The 6,329-nt window shown below is 42.6% G+C and overlaps 1 protein-coding gene across 1 annotated transcript in view; it reads left to right on the top strand.

Annotated features, from left to right (window-relative positions):
• The window catches only part of LOC116701543 (CMP-N-acetylneuraminate-beta-galactosamide-alpha-2,3-sialyltransferase 1), a 75,295-nt gene that overhangs the window by 20,675 nt on the left and 48,291 nt on the right, over positions 1-6,329 (top strand). The gene's annotated exons all lie outside the window — the stretch shown is intronic.

Here is a 6,329-nt window from a genome sequence, read left to right as displayed (position 1 = left end):
GTTTCTGTTGTGTTATAATTTGGTTAACTCTGATTGGTTGGGGTCCAGACTGGTCCTGAGGCAGAACAGGGCCAGGAAGTGGACTGAGCCTCAGGACCAGCTGAGTGAGGGGACTCTTCTCTTTGCCCAGCCTCTTGGTCCTTGGCTTCTGCGATAGGAGTGGGGGTTGCTGTTTTTTAGATGGAGCCAATATTTAGCACGTTTTTGAATTTTGATGAATAATGGTTGGCCTAATTCAGCTCTCGGCGTTGTTGTTGGTTCTCCTGTGCACTGTAGGATGCTTTTACAGAACTCTAGATGCGGATTTCAACTGGGTTTTTGTCCAAGTGGGAAGAATTCTGGTAGGAAATAGGACCCCACACCTCACTACCATAGAGCAGGATTGGCTCTAGGCAGGCAAGGCAAGGCAGCTTTATTTGTATAGCACATTTCACGAACAAGGCAATTCAAGTGCTTTAACACAAATCATTAAACAGATAAAACACAAGTAAAACAGTTTAAAAATCACAAGCATTAAAAACCGGTAAAACACATGAATAGCGTTAAAAACAAAAAGAAACATAAACACAAGAATAAAATTTACGTGCAGCATAAGAAATTTAAGAATGATTAGTCATTTAAAGAAAGGCAGCATCAAATGAAAGGTCTTCACCTGTTAAAAGAACTGAGAGTAGCAGCGGATCTACAGGTTCTGGGATTTTATTCCAGATATGAGGAGCATAGAAACTGAAAGCTCTTCCCCTGTTTGTTCTGACTCGGGGACAGAAAGCAACCTGTCCCAGATGACCTGAGAGGTCTGGGTGGTTCATGGTAGTAGCAGATCAGCATATATTTTGGACCTAAACCCGTTAAGTGATTTATAAACTAGCAAGAGTACTTTGAAATCAATTTTGAGACAGGACCATGTAAAGACTTCAGAACTGGAGTGATGTGATCCAGTCTCTTGGTCTTAGTGAGGCCTCGAGCAGCAGCGTTCTGAATCAGCTGCAGCTGTCTGATTGATTTTTTAGGGAGACCTGTAAAGACCCCGTTACAGTAGTCAAGTCTACTGAGATAAAGGCATGGACAAGTTTTTCCAAATCCTGTTGACACATAAGTCCTTTAACCCTTGATATTCTTAGGTGATAGTAGGCTGACTTTGTATTTGTCTTAATGTGGCTGTTAAAGTTCAGGTCTGAGTCCATGACTACACCAGATTTCTGGCTTTGTCTGTTGTTTTTAACATTGTTTGTTTGAACTGACGGCAGACTTTTAAATCGTTCCTCTCTTGCTCCAAAAACAACCACCTCATTTTTTCCTTCATTTAATTTCAGAAGTTCTGGCACATCCACCGTTAATTTGTTCGATGCACTTAGTCAGTTTTTTGTATTGGACTATAGTCCCCTGGCGAAAGGTTATGTAAATTTGTGTGTCGCCGCATAACTATGGTAACTTATTTTGTTTTTTCCTCATAATCTGAGCCAGTGGAAGCATGTAGATGTTAACAGAAGAGGCCCCAGAATGGAGCCTTGCGGAACTCCGCCACGTCTATTTGTACGCTCAGATGCATAATTACCTATAGACACAAGTAATCCCTATTCTTTAGGTAGGATTCAAACCAGTTTAGTACTGAGCCAGAAAGGCCAACGCAGTTTTCCAATCGGTCTAGTAGTATGTCGTGGTCGACCGTGTCAAATGCAGCACTGAGATCAAGTAATACTAAGATTGAAATTTTGCCATTATCTGTGTTAGGTGGATGTCATTAAGACTTTGACAGAGCCGTTTCAGTGCTGTGTGTGGTCGGAAACCCGACTGAAAGGTATCAAAACTGTTGCTTAGTGACAAGAAATGGTTGAGTTGTTGAAAGACTACTTTTTCAATGATTTTACTTAAAAACGAGGTTTGATATTGGCCTATGTTGCTCATTAGTGACTTGTCTAGGTGTTTCTTTTTAAGAGTGGCTTGTTACTGCAGTTTTCAGGGCCTGTGGAAGATACCTGAAAGAGAGATGTGTTCACAATCTGTGAAGATCAGAAGTCAAACAATTGGAAATTTTTGAAAAGTCCCGTTGGTAGAACATCAAGGCACAGGTCGAGGTTTTCAGATGTTGAATAATGTCCTCCAGGTTGATGGATGATCTGTGAAATTCTGTCATATTGGACTATTTTTGCTTGAACACTGTGACACTATCCGGACTTGATTGGGGCACTGACTGTTTGTCTAATCTTTTGAATTTGTCTTTGAAGAAGGAGGCAAGTCATTGCAGGCCTTGTTAGATAAAAGTTCAGATGCTACTGGTACTGGAGTTTTGTTAACCTATCAACAGTAGCAAACAAAGCACGGGATTATTATTGTTCTAGAGATATATCAGAGAAAAAGGACCTTCTTGCATTCCTCAGTTCCAAATTAATCGAAGTCTCTCTTTATAGGAGTTATAATGGACCAGAGATTTGTTTTTCGCCACCTTCGTTCAGCTTCCTACACTCTCTTTTTTCTGTTCTCACCAGTAGGAATTTCTCCATGGAGATCTTTTCTTACCAGATACAACTTGACCTTAGTGGGAGCAATGGCATCAAAACATTTGTAATTTTACAGTTGAAATTATCTACACTCACTGACTGATAGCCAGAGAGGGCTGGTGTGGAGGAGAAAGCTGTATAATGTGTCACTGGTGTTTTCAGTGATATACCGTTTTCTGATTATCTTTGTTTGGAACTTTTTGGCCCAGAGATAGTGCCGTTAAGAACACCAGGATGATCTGAGAGAGCAACGTCACACCACAACCTTGAAATGTTCAGAACCTTTGGAGACAATCAAGTCCAGAGTGTGCCCCTTATTGTGGGTGGGCTCCGTCACATGCTGAGTCAGTCCATAGTTCTCAAAACACAACACAGCTCTTTGGTCCCCCTGTCCTGGGGTGTCAACATGAATGTTAAAATCACCCGCAATGATTACCAATCAAAGTTAATGCAGATATAGACAGCAGTTCAGTGAATCTCAATGAAGGTTGCACATATTTAGTGGCCTGTAGATATTTAGAAACATCGCTTGAGGGGAAGATCTTAATTGAAAGCAACATATTCAAAGAAACAAATTTCCATAACATTTGCGTACAGTGGAATGAGTCATTAAACAAAATGGCGACTCCCCTCCTTTCTTATTCACTCTTCTCACTCATAAAACTGAGTTAAGGGAGCTGACTCGATAGAACAGCGAGCGCTGTTATTAGGGTCTAACCAGGTTTCAGTTAAAAACATAAATCTAGATGTGCTTAGAAATAAAATCATTGATTAAAAATGATTTTCCTGCCAAAGACCTGACGTTTAGTAAGGCTAGTTAGTGGTTTCATTTTTTGGGCAAGGCTGTAGCTGACGAGGATGGATGCTAAATTTGCTAAGTTTGCAGTTAAGTGCTTATTCACCATTCTTTTCCTATTACCTATCACACGAAATTGAGGAAGAATTGAATCCACAGGGCCCGGGCTGTCTTGAAAGAGTCATTAGTATCATAGTCCTGCAGCCAAGGCCCGGCACATATCAGATAGTGCTTGCCAGATTTTGCACACAAGCGTCCTTATCATCTGGGGGGAAGGAGTTTTCTGACATCCTGGTATGTTGCTTGGCGTTTTACTTTTGCCCGGGGTTGAGCCATGGGGGTAGGAAGGGTGCATATTGATGGGGGAAATAAGGAAAGGGTGTGTGGAGACATCAGTAGAGACAGCGATGAATCCTCGAAGGTTCGGGGTTGGGAAGGTTTGAGGGGTGCTGGGACGGGTGAAGAGGGAGTGAGGTTTCGTGTCTCTCTCTCTTGTCTCCCATGTTCAAATCTTTGCACAGGCGGGGGCTGTGCTGGATCACTTGCCGCACTTTGTGTGTCTTCCTTTTGTTTTGTGACCTTGGCAAGGAGCATGTGTCGCAAAAGTAAAGCAGATTAGAGGTGAACAGCTTTACTCCTGGCTTGTTAAGGAAAGTCTATCTGCTTAAAAAGATGTCTGCGCTCCCAAAATGTTTAAATTGTCAATGAACTTCAGAGAGGTGACGTACATTCAGTTGAAAGCCATTTGTTTAGTCCCACATCGGCTGAATCTCTCATTCCTCTTCTGACTGACGTATAGCCACTGATAACACATTTGCGCTTAGGGGGTGACTGTGTCAAGCAGTTCCCTAAAGTCCAGTTTCAGCAATTCAGACTGTGCTTTACAACCACATTTGACCCTATATGCAGAATAATGTTCTTCACAGTTGGGTGTGCTGCACGATATCTGGGATTTTTGGGTCAAGTCAGACACCTGTCTTTGGAAACATAGTATTTTGGTGTTTTTAACTGTTTTTTAAATCTTTTACAGCAGAGTCACCCACTCAGGGTTTGAGGCCCAGTTGTTACTTTTTACTTTTTGAATTGCTCTCAGTCCTACCCTGCTGTGTGGTGATGAGACGCAGTCCCGTCATCAGATGCTGTCCAGCGTCTTGCAGCAGAGGAGCAAATCTGTTATCCAGTTGCACACCAGGTTGTTGGGGGGCATTTTTGTTGCTTATTTTCCCTTTGCAGCTGTCCACGGCTGTGTCCTACTAGGTACAGGGGTTGAAGAGCGCTCTGCCCAGATGATAATGCAGCCAGCCGGTCATATCACAAACCTCAGGGCCTGTGCCCGGCCCGTTAGTCGTCCTCCCATTCCCAGAAAATGATTTACTCTTAGGCTTCGCACCGACAGCGACCAGTTCCAGGAGACCCACTTTTTGATTTATTACCAGTTCCACCCTCCTGTTTCTTTTGTAGTCCTTGTTGTGCTAATTAGCCGTGTGTTAGCATACTTCTGTCCATTGTTTGGTCCATGGTAAGTGGTGTCATTTCCACAAGATCCGTACTTCCACGTTCACTTCTAGAAGGTGAACCTTGGTTTCCAGAAGTGCAATCTTCTGAGGATTTTGTAGTAGTCTTCTACGGAGAAGGAGGCATCTTGTGCTAATTAGCTTTAGCTACAATCACTGTAGGACAGGCTTAGCTATTGGTAGGCCACGCTCACGCAGAAAAATTTTAAAATATGGCAAGCCTACATGTCTACAAAAAATGTTAGTCCAGTGTTTTGAAGTGTCACGAGCCGCTGCTCATAGTTTCTCAAGGAAAAGCACGATTACTCAGCAAAATATGCAAGCAGAAGCAGGAGCAACAGCAAAGCGTTGCACTGTAAGAAGCAGAACAGCCATTAGTACACATTCTAGTATTTTGAGCCAGATTCTGATTGGGATTTTAATGTAGATTTGACTTTTTATTGCATAGAACGCCCTACGTGCTTTCTCTCTCAGCTCCATTATTGCTGGGTTAAAACTTCCAGTGGAACTTATTTCAGTCCTAAATAATTGTAGTGTACAGTTGTCTTTTTATTTTTCCCTAATGTGAAGCTTGCTTTCCTTGAGATCTGGATCTCTTTCTGATTCGGAAAGTCATTGTCTTTGTCTTTGTGTGTTTACTGTCAGGGCCCAGGTCTGACAGTACTGCTCCCACAGTCCAGTTTCTGCTGTAGGCCCTGTTCTGTAGGGGACAACAGAACCAGTCATCTGCATAGAGCAGAACTTGATCTCATAGTCGTGTCAGTGAGACCAGGTGCTGCTGATTTCTCCAGGATGGTGGCCAGCTGGTTGATGTAGATGTTGAACAGGGTGGGACTCAGACAGCAGCCCTGTCTCACGCCACGCTGCTGAGTGAAGAATGTTGTTCTTTTATTTCCAATTTTAATACTGCACCTATTGTTAGTGTACATTGATTTAATGATGTCATATGTTTTACCGCCTACACCAGATTCAATAACTTTGTAGAATAGACCGCTGTGCCAAATAGAGTCGAATGCCTTTTTGAAATCTATGAAACATGCGTAGATTTTCTTGTTGTTTTGGTGAACGTGTTTGTCTATCAGGGTGTGGAGGGTGTAAATATGATCTGAAGTGCGGTGTTTTGGTACAAATCCAATTTGACTTTTACTCAAGACATTGTGTTTGGTAAGGAAGGTTCTGAGTCTGGAGTTGATGATGCTACAGAAGAGCTTCCCCAGATTACTGTTCACACAGATGCCTCTGTAATTATTTGGGTCAGATTTATCTCCAGACTTGTGTATTGGTGTGATGAGACCGTGGTTCCAGATGTCAGGGAAGTAACCTACACTCAGAATCAAGTTAAAGAGTTTCAGAACAGCCAGGTGGAATTGAGGGTTTGTATATTTCAGCATCTCGTTCATGATGCCATCGAGCCCACTGGCTTTTCGGGGTTTTAGGGCCCCGAGTTTGTCTCTTAGTTCCTGATCATTAATGGGGGAGTCAAGAGGGTTCTGGTAGTCTTTTACCGCTAATTCTAGTTCA

The sequence above is a fragment of the Etheostoma spectabile genome, chromosome 14 (assembly GCF_008692095.1).
Source record: "Etheostoma spectabile isolate EspeVRDwgs_2016 chromosome 14, UIUC_Espe_1.0, whole genome shotgun sequence".
Classification (NCBI taxonomy): Eukaryota; Metazoa; Chordata; class Actinopteri; order Perciformes; family Percidae; genus Etheostoma; species Etheostoma spectabile.
The sequence above is the reverse complement of the archived record's forward strand: the minus strand, read 5'-3'. Positions and strand labels throughout refer to the sequence as shown.